Genomic DNA, 16628 nt, shown 5'->3' on the forward strand with positions numbered 1-16628 from the left:
TGCAAGACGACATAACTAAGACGTCAAAACTCTCGGATAAAATTAAAATGTTATGGCAATTTAAGGACTTAACTTTGTTTGAATTGGTAGTAACAAACTCTCAAAAAGCTATGTATGTTGTTTAAAGCTGTGCAATAATCAACATAAAACCTAACTTCACGTATGGTTATCAATGAGACATCAGAAAGTTGCACTCATGATAAACGTTTGCGGTTTTGTAGGTTAAATTTTATGTATGAAACGCCTGATTGCATACAGACATATAGCTTTTGACAGTTTGTTACCACCAACTCATACGAAGATAGGCTCTTAATATAGCGTTGCCCTTACATTTCTATTTTATCCGAGAATTGGCCTCTAAATATACACAATTGACTTGTTTGTTCAGGGCAGCTTTTTCATGTATCTTACTCCTTGCTTTTTAAAGAATTTAATTAAAAACACGAAGGCAACAAACATTAAATGCAAGACGACATAGCATAAATATACCCAAATTGACTCGTTCTTCAGAGCTGCTCATAAGCTTTATCACGTTTTTTACTAAACTTGCTTATGAAATAATTTGATAAAAACCACGTAGACAACATGCAAAAACTATACCAGAAATTGTAAAGCAGCATGCACTAAATATATTAAATTATCCTCAGATATCTAAAAATAGGCTTAGTGAACTAGAAAATTATTGAAAAACCTTATTCCTCAAAAAGTTTATTTCTATTACATGTAGTGCATTACATGCAATATAACATTAAAGAGTGTCTAATAAACTACACCACCTGTTTTAAAATAAGTATAAAATATAGTGATAAAATAAGTATAAATTTTAGTTTAACGATCACAACTAATTTTGCCGAATAGACAAAAAGTACTTCATTAGTTCAATTTGTGCGTAGAGTAAACAGCTCTATCAATTCATACATTCATAAATTTATCCGTAATGTTTTTGGAGAGATTAAAGATTCGCTGCCGAAATATAAAACAAATTTATGTAAAAAACATCATTTTGCATCTAAAACGTATATGGTTTAATTATTTATATAGAAGATATTGTACATTCAGTAAAATGTTATAACTCAAAATGCTAAATTAATAATTAAAATTTATCAAAATATGTGGATTTTTTATAATTCTATCACTGCCAATTCTAATACAACTTTTATTGATTACTAGCTGACCCGGCAAACGTTGTTTTGCTAAATAAGGTATATTCTAGACAATTTCTAGAGAATCAAAAATATTAATACTTTAAGTGTATAAGGATGTGTTGTTTGAATGCTATATACAATGAAGTATTATAAAAACAATAAACCCCATTGGTTCCGGATAATCCGAAGTCCGGATAATCGGAATTCCGGATAATCGGAATTCCGGATAATCGGAATTCGGATAATCGGAATTCCGGATAATCGGAATTCCGGATAATCGGAATTCCGGATAATCCGAATTCCGGATAATCCGAATTCCGGATAATCCGAATTCCGGATAATCCGAATTCCGGATAATCGAATTCCGGATAATCCGAATTCCGGATAATCCGAATTCCGGATAATCCGAATTCCGGATAATCGAATTCCGGATAATCCGAATTCCGGATAATCCGAATTCCGGATAATCCGAATTCCGGATAATCCGAATTCCGATAATCCGAATTCCGGATAATCCGAATTCCGGATAATCCGAATTCCGGATAATCCGAATTCCGGATAATCCGAATTCCGGATAATCCGAATTCCGGATAATCCGAATTCCGGATAATCCGAATTCCGGATAATCCGAATTCCGGATAATCCGAATTCCGGATAATCCGAATTCCGGATAATCCGAATTCCGGATAATCCGAATTCCGGATAATCCGAATTCCGGATAATCCGAATTCCGGATAATCCGAATTCCGGATAATCGAATTCCGGATAATCCGAATTCCGGATAATCCGAATTCCGGATAATCCGAATTCCGGATAATCCGAATTCCGGATAATCCGAATTCCGGATAATCGAATTCCGGATAATCCGAATTCCGGATAATCCGAATTCCGGATAATCCGAATTCCGGATAATCCGAATTCCGGATAATCCGAATTCCGGATAATCGGAATTCCGGATAATCGGAATTCCGGATAATCGGATTCCGGATAATCCGAATTCCGGATAATCCGAATTCCGGATAATCCGAATTCCGGATAATCCGAATTCCGGATAATCCGAATTCCGGATAATCGGAATTCCGGATAATCCGAATTCCGGATAATCCGAATTCCGGATAATCCGAATTCCGGATAATCCGAATTCCGGATAATCCGAATTCCGGATAATCGGAATTCCGGATAATCGAATTCCGGATAATCCGAATTCCGGATAATCGGAATTCCGGATAATCGAATTCCGGATAATCGGAATTCCGGATAATCGGAATTCCGGATAATCGGAATTCCGGATAATCCGAATTCCGGATAATCCGAATTCCGGATAATCGAATTCCGATAATCGAATTCCGGATAATCCGAATTCCGGATAATCGAATTCCGGATAATCCGAATTCCGGATAATCCGAATTCCGGATAATCGAATTCCGGATAATCCGAATTCCGGATAATCGAATTCCGGATAATCGAATTCCGGATAATCCGAATTCGGATAATCGAATTCCGGATAATCCGAATTCCGGATAATCGAATTCCGGATAATCCGAATTCCGGATAATCCGAATTCCGGATAATCCGAATTCCGGATAATCCGAATTCCGGATAATCCGAATTCCGGATAATCCGAATTCCGGATAATCCGAATTCCGGATAATCCGAATTCCGGATAATCGGAATTCCGGATAATCCGAATTCCGGATAATCCGAATTCCGGATAATCCGAATTCCGGATAATCCGAATTCCGGATAATCCGAATTCCGGATAATCCGAATTCCGGATAATCCGAATCCGGATAATCCGAATTCCGGATAATCCGAATTCCGGATAATCGAATTCCGGATAATCCGAATTCCGGATAATCCGAATTCCGGATAATCCGAATTCCGGATAATCCGAATTCCGGATAATCCGAATTCCGGATAATCCGAATTCCGGATAATCGAATTCCGGATAATCCGAATTCCGGATAATCCGAATTCCGGATAATCCGAATTCCGGATAATCCGAATTCCGGATAATCCGAATTCCGGATAATCCGAATTCCGGATAATCCGAATTCCGGATAATCCGAATTCCGGATAATCGGAATTCCGGATAATCCGAATTCCGGATAATCGAATTCCGGATAATCCGAATTCCGGATAATCCGAATTCCGGATAATCCGAATTCCGGATAATCCGAATTCCGGATAATCGAATTCCGGATAATCCGAATTCCGGATAATCCGAATTCCGGATAATCCGAATTCCGGATAATCGAATTCCGGATAATCCGAATTCCGGATAATCCGAATTCCGGATAATCCGAATTCCGGATAATCCGAATTCCGGATAATCCGAATTCCGGATAATCCGAATTCCGGATAATCCGAATTCCGGATAATCCGAATTCCGGATAATCCGAATTCCGGATAATCCGAATTCCGGATAATCCGAATTCCGGATAATCCGAATTCCGGATAATCCGAATTCCGGATAATCGAATTCCGGATAATCCGAATTCCGGATAATCCGAATTCCGGATAATCCGAATTCCGGATAATCCGAATTCCGGATAATCCGAATTCCGGATAATCCGAATTCCGGATAATCCGAATTCCGGATAATCCGAATTCCGGATAATCCGAATTCCGGATAATCCGAATTCCGGATAATCCGAATTCCGGATAATCCGAATTCCGGATAATCCGAATTCCGGATAATCGAATTCCGGATAATCCGAATTCCGGATAATCCGAATTCCGGATAATCCGAATTCCGGATAATCCGAATTCCGGATAATCCGAATTCCGGATAATCCGAATTCCGGATAATCCGAATTCCGGATAATCCGAATTCCGGATAATCCGAATTCCGGATAATCCGAATTCCGGATAATCCGAATTCCGGATAATCCGAATTCCGGATAATCCGAATTCCGGATAATCCGAATTCCGGATAATCCGAATTCCGGATAATCCGAATTCCGGATAATCCGAATTCCGGATAATCCGAATTCCGGATAATCCGAATTCCGGATAATCCGAATTCCGGATAATCCGAATTCCGGATAATCCGAATTCCGGATAATCCGAATTCCGGATAATCGGAATTCCGGATAATCCGAATTCCGGATAATCCGAATTCCGGATAATCCGAATTCCGGATAATCCGAATTCCGGATAATCCGAATTCCGGATAATCCGAATTCCGGATAATCCGAATTCCGGATAATCCGAATTCCGGATAATCCGAATTCCGGATAATCCGAATTCCGGATAATCCGAATTCCGGATAATCGAATTCCGGATAATCCGAATTCCGGATAATCGGAATTCCGGATAATCCGAATTCCGGATAATCCGAATTCCGGATAATCCGAATTCCGGATAATCCGAATTCCGGATAATCCGAATTCCGGATAATCCGAATTCCGGATAATCCGAATTCCGGATAATCCGAATTCCGGATAATCCGAATTCCGGATAATCCGAATTCCGGATAATCCGAATTCCGGATAATCCGAATTCCGGATAATCCGAATTCCGGATAATCCGAATTCCGGATAATCCGAATTCCGGATAATCCGGAATTCCGGATAATCCGAATTCCGGATAATCCGAATTCCGGATAATCCGAATTCCGGATAATCCGAATTCCGGATAATCCGAATTCCGGATAATCGGAATTCCGGATAATCGGAATTCCGGATAATCGGAATTCCGGATAATCGGAATTCCGGATAATCGAATTCCGGATAATCCGAATTCCGGATAATCCGAATTCCGGATAATCCGAATTCCGGATAATCCGAATTCCGGATAATCCGAATTCCGGATAATCCGAATTCCGGATAATCCGAATTCCGGATAATCCGAATTCCGGATAATCCGAATTCCGGATAATCCGAATTCCGGATAATCGAATTCCGGATAATCCGAATTCCGGATAATCCGAATTCCGGATAATCCGAATTCCGGATAATCCGAATTCCGGATAATCCGAATTCCGGATAATCCGAATTCCGGATAATCGAATTCCGGATAATCCGAATTCCGGATAATCGAATTCCGGATAATCCGAATTCCGGATAATCCGAATTCCGGATAATCGAATTCCGGATAATCCGAATTCCGGATAATCCGAATTCCGGATAATCCGAATTCCGGATAATCCGAATTCCGGATAATCCGAATTCCGGATAATCGAATTCCGGATAATCCGAATTCCGGATAATCCGAATTCCGGATAATCCGAATTCCGGATAATCCGAATTCCGGATAATCCGAATTCCGGATAATCCGAATTCCGGATAATCCGAATTCCGGATAATCCGAATTCCGGATAATCCGAATTCCGGATAATCCGAATTCCGGATAATCCGAATTCCGGATAATCCGAATTCCGGATAATCCGAATTCCGGATAATCCGAATTCCGGATAATCCGAATTCCGGATAATCCGAATTCCGGATAATCGAATTCCGGATAATCCGAATTCCGGATAATCCGAATTCCGGATAATCCGAATTCCGGATAATCCGAATTCCGGATAATCCGAATTCCGGATAATCCGAATTCCGGATAATCCGAATTCCGGATAATCCGAATTCCGGATAATCCGAATTCCGGATAATCCGAATTCCGGATAATCCGAATTCCGGATAATCCGAATTCCGGATAATCCGAATTCCGGATAATCGAATTCCGGATAATCGGAATTCCGGATAATCGGAATTCCGGATAATCCGAATTCCGGATAATCCGAATTCCGGATAATCGGAATTCCGGATAATCCGAATTCCGGATAATCGAATTCCGGATAATCGGAATTCCGGATAATCGGAATTCCGGATAATCCGAATTCCGGATAATCGAATTCCGGATAATCCGAATTCCGGATAATCGAATTCCGGATAATCGGAATTCCGGATAATCGAATTCCGGATAATCCGAATTCCGGATAATCCGAATTCCGGATAATCCGAATTCCGGATAATCGAATTCCGGATAATCCGAATTCCGGATAATCCGAATTCCGGATAATCCGAATTCCGGATAATCCGAATTCCGGATAATCCGAATTCCGGATAATCCGAATTCCGGATAATCCGAATTCCGGATAATCCGAATTCCGGATAATCGAATTCCGGATAATCCGAATTCCGGATAATCCGAATTCCGGATAATCCGAATTCCGGATAATCGAATTCCGGATAATCGAATTCCGGATAATCGAATTCCGGATAATCCGAATTCCGGATAATCCGAATTCCGGATAATCGAATTCCGGATAATCGAATTCCGGATAATCGAATTCCGGATAATCCGAATTCCGGATAATCCGAATTCCGGATAATCCGAATTCCGGATAATCCGAATTCCGGATAATCCGAATTCCGGATAATCCGAATTCCGGATAATCGAATTCCGGATAATCCGAATTCCGGATAATCCGAATTCCGGATAATCCGAATTCCGGATAATCCGAATTCCGGATAATCCGAATTCCGGATAATCCGAATTCCGGATAATCCGAATTCCGGATAATCCGAATTCCGGATAATCGAATTCCGGATAATCGAATTCCGGATAATCGAATTCCGGATAATCCGAATTCCGGATAATCCGAATTCCGGATAATCGGAATTCCGGATAATCGGAATTCCGGATAATCGGAATTCCGGATAATCGGAATTCCGGATAATCGGAATTCCGGATAATCCGAATTCCGGATAATCCGAATTCCGGATAATCCGAATTCCGGATAATCCGAATTCCGGATAATCCGAATTCCGGATAATCCGAATTCCGGATAATCCGAATTCCGGATAATCCGAATTCCGGATAATCCGAATTCCGGATAATCCGAATTCCGGATAATCGAATTCCGGATAATCGAATTCCGGATAATCGGAATTCCGGATAATCGGAATTCCGGATAATCGGAATTCCGGATAATCGGAATTCCGGATAATCCGAATTCCGGATAATCCGAATTCCGGATAATCCGAATTCCGGATAATCCGAATTCCGGATAATCCGAATTCCGGATAATCGAAAGTCCGGATAATCCGAATTCCGGATAATTTTTTTTATTGTTTGAACAGCATCAGAACTCCTATATGTTCTATAACCGAATAAAGTGTGTGTTAAAATCCGGAGTGTTGTATTGTTCATATTTAACATTTAACATATATATATATATATATATATATATATATATTAGGGTGGTCCTTAAAATGGTCATTGTGGATTTTCCTTGCTCCCAGGGGCTCAAATGGTTCCAAATTGATAAAAAACAATTCTCTGAAAGTTTTAGCTTTTAATATTGTCTTTTAGATAGAGCGCAATTCAATCAAAGTTTGTATGGGGAGAGCATGGAAAATTTTTTGAAAATTCAAAAAAAATGTGTTAGGTATAACTTAGCGACAAATGAATGAGTTTTATTCATTCATTTGTTCGCTAAATTACATCTAAAAAACATTTTTACAATTTTTGAAAAATTTTCCATGCTATTTCCATACAAAACTTTGATTGAATTGCGCTCTATCTAAACGTTAATATTAAGAGCTAAAACTTTCAGAGAATTGTTTTTTATCAATTTGGAACCATTTGAGCCCCTGGGAGCAAGGAAATTCGAAAATGACCATTTTAAGGACCACCCTAATATATATATATACCCGGCAAACTTGAAACGGGCAGGTGGCAAAAAGATTTAAAGCCTTATTATAGTTTTAAAGGTATTTTACAAAATAATTACATTTTTAACTAATGCTTAAAAACTACCAACGGAAGAAAATACTTTTATTATGGATTTTCAAAGATTACCGTTTATCTCCCCCATTTCAAAGATTACCGTTTTCAAATCAAGCTTGTAGCTGGCTATAAATCTTTTTTCCTGTACTTTCAAATATTGTTGTTAAACAATGCTTAACTTTACTGATTTTTGACAAATCGGTGGTTGGCCTTTTTAACCCCGGACCATCATATATTACTATATATTCTGCGATAAATTCTGGGAAATTATAACTGGAAAAGATTACCGTTTTCAAATCAAGCTTGTAGCTGGCTATAAATCTTTTTTCCTCTACTTTCAAATATTGTTGTTAAACAATGCTTAACTTTACTGATTTTTGACAAATCGGTGGTTGGCTTTTTTAACCCCGGACCTTCATATATTACTATCTATTCTGCGATAAATTCTGGAAAATTATAACTGGAAAAATGTTATTCGACAAAAGGTCCATTTGATCGATACCAAATTTAGGTTCTGAATTTAAATAACATAAATAAAAAGTAATATAACAACCTAGAAAATGTTTTATAAATACCAATGAGCATATGTGAAAAGAAAAATGTGCCAAAAATGCATTTTCATATTAACATATCGAAAAAGTTTATATTTTGAGTCTCTAGTAACACTTGGGGCCCGTTTACTAACGTTTTTGTATATAAATAAAACTACAAACAAAACTACTTACTACAAATTTATCACAAATAAAATAATATTCGCGTAAAACATCCTATTAAACGTAATTGAACATCATCTGTCAAAAGCGTTTGACATTTCACGAAATTGCCACCGTCCATTGTTCTATTTAAATTACGCTTCTACAAAAATTTTCAAATTATAAATGTAAGGTTTCTACGCGGATTTGAAATAATTTCTCACCTTTTGGACATTCTCTGGATTGGCACGAATTTTTCAAGACTAAGACTGGCCAAATCGATTCAGCCGTTTTCGAGTTTTATTCGGACATTTGAAAGAGAGCTCCATTTTTATATATAAGATTGATAATAAAAATGTTTTCTGCTTCTAGAATCCAATCAAGGATCATCATAAGGGATGTGTTATTTACTACAATAAAAATGTTAAATGTATCATTATCTACATTGAACTACGAGGTGTGTTCAAAAAGTACCCGGAATTACTAATAATTAAATTTCGCGGGTCTGGAGTGTCTGATTGTCAAATTTTTTTTTTATTGTGTTGGTATACATGCCCCTAAAGTATGATGAAATTTTCAGCTATATTCACTGTTTACTTTGTCTGTGGTAGTCGCTAAGGTTCGACGTGTTTTTCTGAGCTCGGCGATTTTTACAATGGAAGAATTGAAAAGTCAAAGAATTTGTATTAAATTTTGCGTAAAAAATGTAATAAAGTGTTGCAAAGTGCAAAAATTCACCAGATATGGCTCCGTGTGACTTTTTCCTATTCCCAAAGTTGAAGAGACCCATGAAAGGACGGCGGTTTTCCTCGATTGAAGAAAATCGCTGAGAGTGCTCAAGGACATATCAAAAAGTGAATATCAAGGGTGCTTCGATCGAAAATTGGAAAAAACGCTGGCATAAGTGTATTATATCTGGGGGGGACTACTTTGAAGGGGACCACATTAATGTAGACGAATAAATAAATATTTTTTTGAAAAAACGAAAATTCCGGGTACTTTTGAACAGACCTCGTATGTGGATCTCTATAATTCTATCATAGTTTTGAAACAACTGTTTATATTATAATAATAATAATTATTATTATTATTATAGCTACTATATAAGTATGTGACTTCACACGTTTTTATAAATGTTGTCATGTTTTAGTCATGTTGGCTTGAAAGCCAACCTAAATAAAAACCTAACCTAAAATTACACTTCGATATTTTGGAGTATAGGACCTATTTAGTCTATTGAAGTACTTAAGAATTAGAATATAAAACCTTTTTACAAGCTTCGGGTTACTAAAACTGATCTAGACAGGTTATAAAATCCATAAGGAGGTCTTACACTAGTATGGCGTTAAGGCCTAACTGATACATTTTGTTTTTTTTGTTTTTTTACCTTTTATCTCGTTTTGGGTATGTTGCTAAAAACATGAAAAGGTTTTAAATTTTGACACGGATTCGGTTACAAGTTTTCCATAATAATAATAATAAAACTTTTTTGCAATAGTAGAGATTTTATTATTATGTAAGATAACTTTATTAGATTTTTGTTATTACCCGTATATATTATTAACCCCAAAATATATAATTTAGAATCATGTGTTCATTTGTTGAAATAAGACCAACTTTTGAAGTTTTTTAGAAGAATCTTCAGATTCTAAAGCGTTTCGTACGCAAAACTTGCACTTTTTACCAAACGTAGTAAAACAATGGGTTTCAGAAAAAAAAACCGATTAGTAATCAAATTGATCATAATAATCACTCCTCTTACAAAATCCACATGAAAAATTGTTCTTTCTCCCGTCCCGGCAGCTCTTCGTCTATCGGCGCCAATATCACTGTCAGCCGGGTAGGTAAGCGTGGGCGTTAATGAAGAAAATAGCGCGAATTACGGACGCTGACGGCGTATCATGTGACATTGCTAAAAGTTCGACTTTGCAAATAGCTCACGCGGAAATTCGTCGAAATTTATCTTCGAATGATTCTTTATCGATTTCAGAAGCAATTTGTTACGCTCATATATTACATTATTGGAATTTGGGAGAAGTTCTTCTTTTAAATTTGATTAAAAGTATATTTCATTGGCGTAATATGGAAAATTGTGACAAACTTGTGCGGTTCCTTTTTATATATAATGGAAAATAAACTCACTAGACCTGTTGTTGTTATAATAACTTGTGAATACAGAACTATTAAAAAATTATAACAATCAATTATTTTGTAAAATATCAAAAAATTTGAATGTGACCAGAAGAAAGTTATGGGCCCATAGAGCGTGCGTTACAATTAGATAAATCGAAAGTTATTTTCTACGAATTGCAAAATGATTATAAAGATAGATATTTATTTTCACAACATAAACTTTAAAGTAAAATATTTTTTACAATTGCAATTGCATTTTCATTTCCGAACCATCAGCTATAAACTAATATTCAAACCATATTTTTCAAATATTTATGTATTATATTTTAGTACTAAAAAAATAAATCTTTATATATTATATCATATTCTTCAGGTATTATAATCAATATAGATATTTTCGAATGAGATGCTATTAAATATATATAAAACAAAAAATTTCATAACAATTACTCAGAAATTTACAATACTTACATTCTTCGCAAATAATATCAATCAATTATAATTTATTAAATTTTTATTATAAAGTACGTTAGGCTCCCTGGCCTAATAATACAATAATTATTCGAAGTTAGTCAAAGATTAGATTAGATAGAATTTTTATTAATTTTATTATTTCTGTGTAAGAGCAATGGTCTTACAACCACGAGGTTCAAGATTCTAATCTCGCCTCTGACAACCTGATATCAAGCAGTAATGATGTCGGTTTTTACTTGAAAATGCAGATCTAACTATAATTTTAAATGAGTGGTTCTGGGGTTTGGTACATTATACCACTAACAGAAATATATTTAATATTAATCTTATCAGAACAATTAGTTAACAGTTACATATAAATATCGATGCTTTAAAAAAATACTAATAATAATCATATTAATAATTAATAATAATCATATTATCTCTTGCAAAGTCAGCATATTATCTTTTATAGTCTTCACAATTTTAATCATTTTAATTATATTTCTACCTACATCAAAACAATCTCTATTTATTTCTTAATATGTTACCTTCTGCATTTCAAAAACCACAATTGAATTGAGCAACTAAAATACAGCATAAAAATTTAATTCAAAACATAATTTCCTCTAATCCAAATTCAATAATACTACCAGAACATAATATTTCCCTTATATCCCAAAACAATAAAAAAACCTGCTTTGCAAATCTATTTTTTGTAGATTCTGACTATAACGGTTGGTATAAAAATAAAATAAATCATTTATCTTAATTAGCATAAATGAATCTTATTGGAATGACAGTTTCCACAGGGTTTTAATAATTCAAAAATGAGAAAGGTCAGGCAATTATTGATCAAGGTGCATACTTAATGTCGAGAGATAAATGGAACTCACTAATGAGACTATGCATATGCCAATGTCAAGGGTAATGTGAATTATTACTGAGATTCCAAGATTTCGTATAGATTCGTATCTATATTATATATAATATATATATTTTATATAAGAAAATATAAAATCGTTGAAAACTTAATAATAAGTTTAATAATTGTGTTATTAATATTATACACAAAATTTAGATTTTGTTACTATATAATATACTAGCTGTACCCGTTCACTCTTCGCCGTGTTTTACTTTAAATTAAAAATTTGAACAAAAATACATACTTGTTACATATAGTCTACGAGTTTTCTTGTCTTTCAGTCTACATGTCTAAATAACTATTTGCCTACTTCCCTACCTGTCTACCAGTTTACCCGTCAGCCTGTTTGACAGTCAACCAATTTACTGGTCCATTAATTTACCTGTCCACTAGTTTACCTGTCCACCAATATAACTGTCAGCCTGTTTACAAGTCTACCGATTTAGTTGCCAACCACTTTACCTGTCTACCAATTTACCTTTTCACCAATTTACCTGTCTACCAATTTGCCTGTTAACCCGTTTACATGTTTACCAATTTACCTGTCAATCTGTTTACCTGTCTACATATTTGTCTATCTACCAGTTGTCCTGTCTATCATTTTACATATCCGCCAATTTACCTGTCCACTAGTTCACCTATCTACCAATTTACGTGGTGTCTTCTTGTTCATCTGTCTACGTACATATTTATCTACCTGTTTGACTTTTTATCTATTTACCTGTCTGCCAGTTTACCTATCTACTAGTCTGCTAGTCTACCAATTATCAATTAATTAATAAAGATGCAATTACTATAATTCTTACAAATAGGGGTTTGTGGGAGGAGGTTGAAAATTTAAGATTATGTGTTTTTTATATACGCGTTTTAAAAATATATAAAAATGAAAATTGACCGAAAAAATTAAAAGTCTTCGGGGCGACCAACCCCTACCACTTGGCTTTTATCAAAATATCCAAAAACCTGTCTCGGAATTTATCTAACAATTTCCAAAATTTTACAGCGATCGGATGTATGGTTTATAAATGCGACCTAAGTATTTTTCATCAAATCGATCTCTTAAAACAATCCAAATATAATAAAATTATTACAATAGTGTTCCTAAGCGGTTTACAAAGTCCATTATATATTTGGATTCAAATTGCAATCACAAAACTAATCTACAATGCACAAAACTATGGGTTCCTTACTAATATCGATCGTCCTAGTGGAAACAATTTCATTGTTCCTGGATTCCTGGTTGATGTCAATTAGCATGTGTATTGTTTCACAAATGACATAACCGGGGTTCAACTATGCCACAGTACGTCACGAATTAATTTATGGAAATAATGAAGTTAATGATGTATGAGATGACATATATGATGCAGAATTTGCATCGAAAACGATTTGAGTATTAATATTGGAAGGAAAGGATGGTCTAAATGTAAGTGGAATTTTGCGGCTGCATGAGCTTACGGATGCATGTAAGTAATTGACCTAATCAATAAGAATTGAGATTTAGGTTTTTAGATAAAAAAAATTTAACTGTTTTTTCGAAAAAAAATCGCTTTCACTAAAAACTAATCAATGCAATTTCCAAATGATATCTTTCAAATAAGGTTGGGTATACACAACGGAATTTATAATCTGTATTTGTATTAATTTTTTTTTTCTTTTTTTTTAATATATTTTAACAGCAATCAGAACTTTACGTTCTATGAGCTGTTGGGCTGAAACTTCTCCTTTCTTCGTATTTTTTAGATGGTAACCCAATGGTTAATCCATCCATATTTGATGATATTTTTGTTATTAAATTTAAGTTAAGAGGGCTTTTTATTGGTGCAGCAATGCCAGGCAAGGGCTATTTTCACTTGAAAATATATTGCTATCTATATTTCCAAGTGAAAATCATTGTCAATGCTGCCTGACAACAGGCTGCTCGAAGTGGGTATCGAACCCGGGACCTCTGATTCGAGTCCCGTCGCTCTTAACCGCTTACCTACGGGCGAGCCCTGTATTAATAATAGTGCACAAAACCGCGCTTGTATGTCCTGAAAGACCAGCCCATTACTCCGAACTTTAATTAATATAGTTAAAAAAAATATAATAAACTTTCGCAGGCCTATAATATTTAGAATCTTCGTTAAGACCATGAACTCTATTATCATACAAAACATCTTCAAAGACGTCAAAACAAATTAATTACAAAGAAACGTTCCGCCACTCTTTGTCAAAACCTAATCAGCACGATTCCCTTCCAAATGATTTTTCAATTTGCACATCCAGTTTAGGATTTTCTGCAAAAATTTTCCACTTTTTGAATAATACTACTAAAGAAACGGCTCGGGTGATAGTATCTCGAAACTAATCAACGTGAATCCCTATAAAGATTCATCAAATGGCTTTTGTTCAGCTGTTTTCGAGTCTTCGAAGAAAGGCCAAATTTTGGCCCACATACAAGCATACATACTTGTTTTAAATTTTATCATCAGACGATTCAGAATGACTTGAAACGTCTAGAAAACATAAAATTAGCAAATCGGATCTTCTGGCAAAAACATAAGCTTCTCCATAAATTAATTAGGAAAAAAGACTAGATATTATCATCATTTTTCGTATTTTTTCTTTCAAATTTGCTTCCAAACGTACACACCCTGAAAGTGTAATCATTTTTTGCCTGAAAAATTCAGTAAGAAAAAAGTAGCCTAAAAAATTCAGTGGACCTTGATTTTGACAACTCGTGGCAAAAATGAAACATCTTCAATAGCAAATATTATTTTATTATTAAATATAGCATTATCCGATATAAAAGAATGCACAATAATTGAAAGAAACTTAAGGTTCGGAAGGGGAGAAATCAAAAAGAAGAATAAAAATTTTAGTTATTGTTTATATATGTTACAGATAAAATTGTAATTAATAAAATAAGTTAAAGAAAGATTAAGTAGAAGTGGATCAATTGCAGTTTCTGAATAATATTATACCCAGGACGTTTCCGCTTTACCATCATCAAAGTAATTCAATAAACCATTGAAAGTATTGAAATAAAAATCAAATATCAAATCATTGCTGATGAATTACAATAAATATTATTTGATATATCATATTTCCCCACACAATTTATGATCAAAATAACGATCAAAATAGCTATATTTCACAACCTTCTCATGTAGAATCATCTAAAAAGTTCTGATCGAAAACACTGACCTTATTCTCGTGCGAATATTTTTTTCGGAGAGAATTCTTTGTTCGCTATAAATTAGATCAGAACCAGAGTAAACAAACAAGCCATCGCAATGGCACCGCCGATGATATAGATTTATTGGTTGTAAATATCACGCACGAAACTATTTACTATTTTATTTTGATGAAAATCTGGAAACAAGTTAGATATATCACTTTATATGTGTACCACAGTTACAGAAGTTGTATGAAATAAAAATCAAATGACTTTTGTGTTATGAATGTGATCTATAGTCATAATGGGTATGGTTTGCAACTGGGTCACCCTGAAAATGCATTGTTTGATGCATTGCAATATAAGAAGAACTACCAATTTCATTTTATTTGCAGTTTCGGTTTACGCTCCTTTTTTGTCCGGGAATTTTCCAAAATATGGGTAAAATCATGGAACAAATAGTAGTATTAGCAAAATAAACTGGTTTAGATTAGGTAAATGTGGAAATATTAGTTCAAAACATTAAAGCTAATCTTACTAATCTGGAGCAATCTGATCAAGAAAGAAACTAAAAAGTTGATAGCAGTGATTTTACAGCAGAGCAAAAATAACATTCAAAATCCTTTGTAAATAAGTATTTGACCACTGTGACCCAAATTCAGGACCAAATTGATAAAAATGATCCAAATTTGGTCAGGGGTTCAAAAGCAAGACAAAATATAGAACACAGAATATTCCAATAGATTCTAATTAAAATTAATTAGATTTTATTCGTTGCATATTAGTTCATAAATATTTTATTGTTGTCTCAAATGTATCATTTTATATCTATAAAAAAATAAATGTGTTGTGAAATTAATACTTGATCAATTTTCTGTAAATTTTTCTCTGACCCCATTATTTACATGTAAACTTATTCTCGAATGTGTATAGGGTAGGGGCTTAAAGGTCCACCGCCAGTATTTCAAAAACAAGTAAAATTAGGAATTTTTAAGAACAATATTTGAAAGTAGAGGACAAAAAATGTGTAAACAGCCATCGCTTTGAATCAAGCAATATCGCAATCAGGAGATAAACGGCAAGGTTTGAAAATCCATAAGATAAAATATTTTCTTTTGATGTTCGTTTTTTTTGGCTATGAGTACTGTTGTTTAGTGAACAGTATTTGTGTAAAAGATAAAAAATTGTGACTAAAATGTAAATAGGTTAAATAGTAAAAGATCAAGGTTAAATACAGTGTGATCTTTGTGAAAAATGTGACCCTGAAATTTGTATTTCGCATTGATTGAATAATGTAGCTATTACTTCGTAGTAAACCTTTAAAATTAAAAAAGCAAAAATAAACCTATATGTTCCCTGGCTGGCCCTTTTTACCTCGCCTATAG

The sequence above is a fragment of the Ctenocephalides felis genome, unplaced genomic scaffold (assembly GCF_003426905.1).
Source record: "Ctenocephalides felis isolate EL2017-DRISC unplaced genomic scaffold, ASM342690v1 CF-g0.4_SCAFFOLD_01170, whole genome shotgun sequence".
Classification (NCBI taxonomy): domain Eukaryota; kingdom Metazoa; phylum Arthropoda; class Insecta; order Siphonaptera; family Pulicidae; genus Ctenocephalides; species Ctenocephalides felis.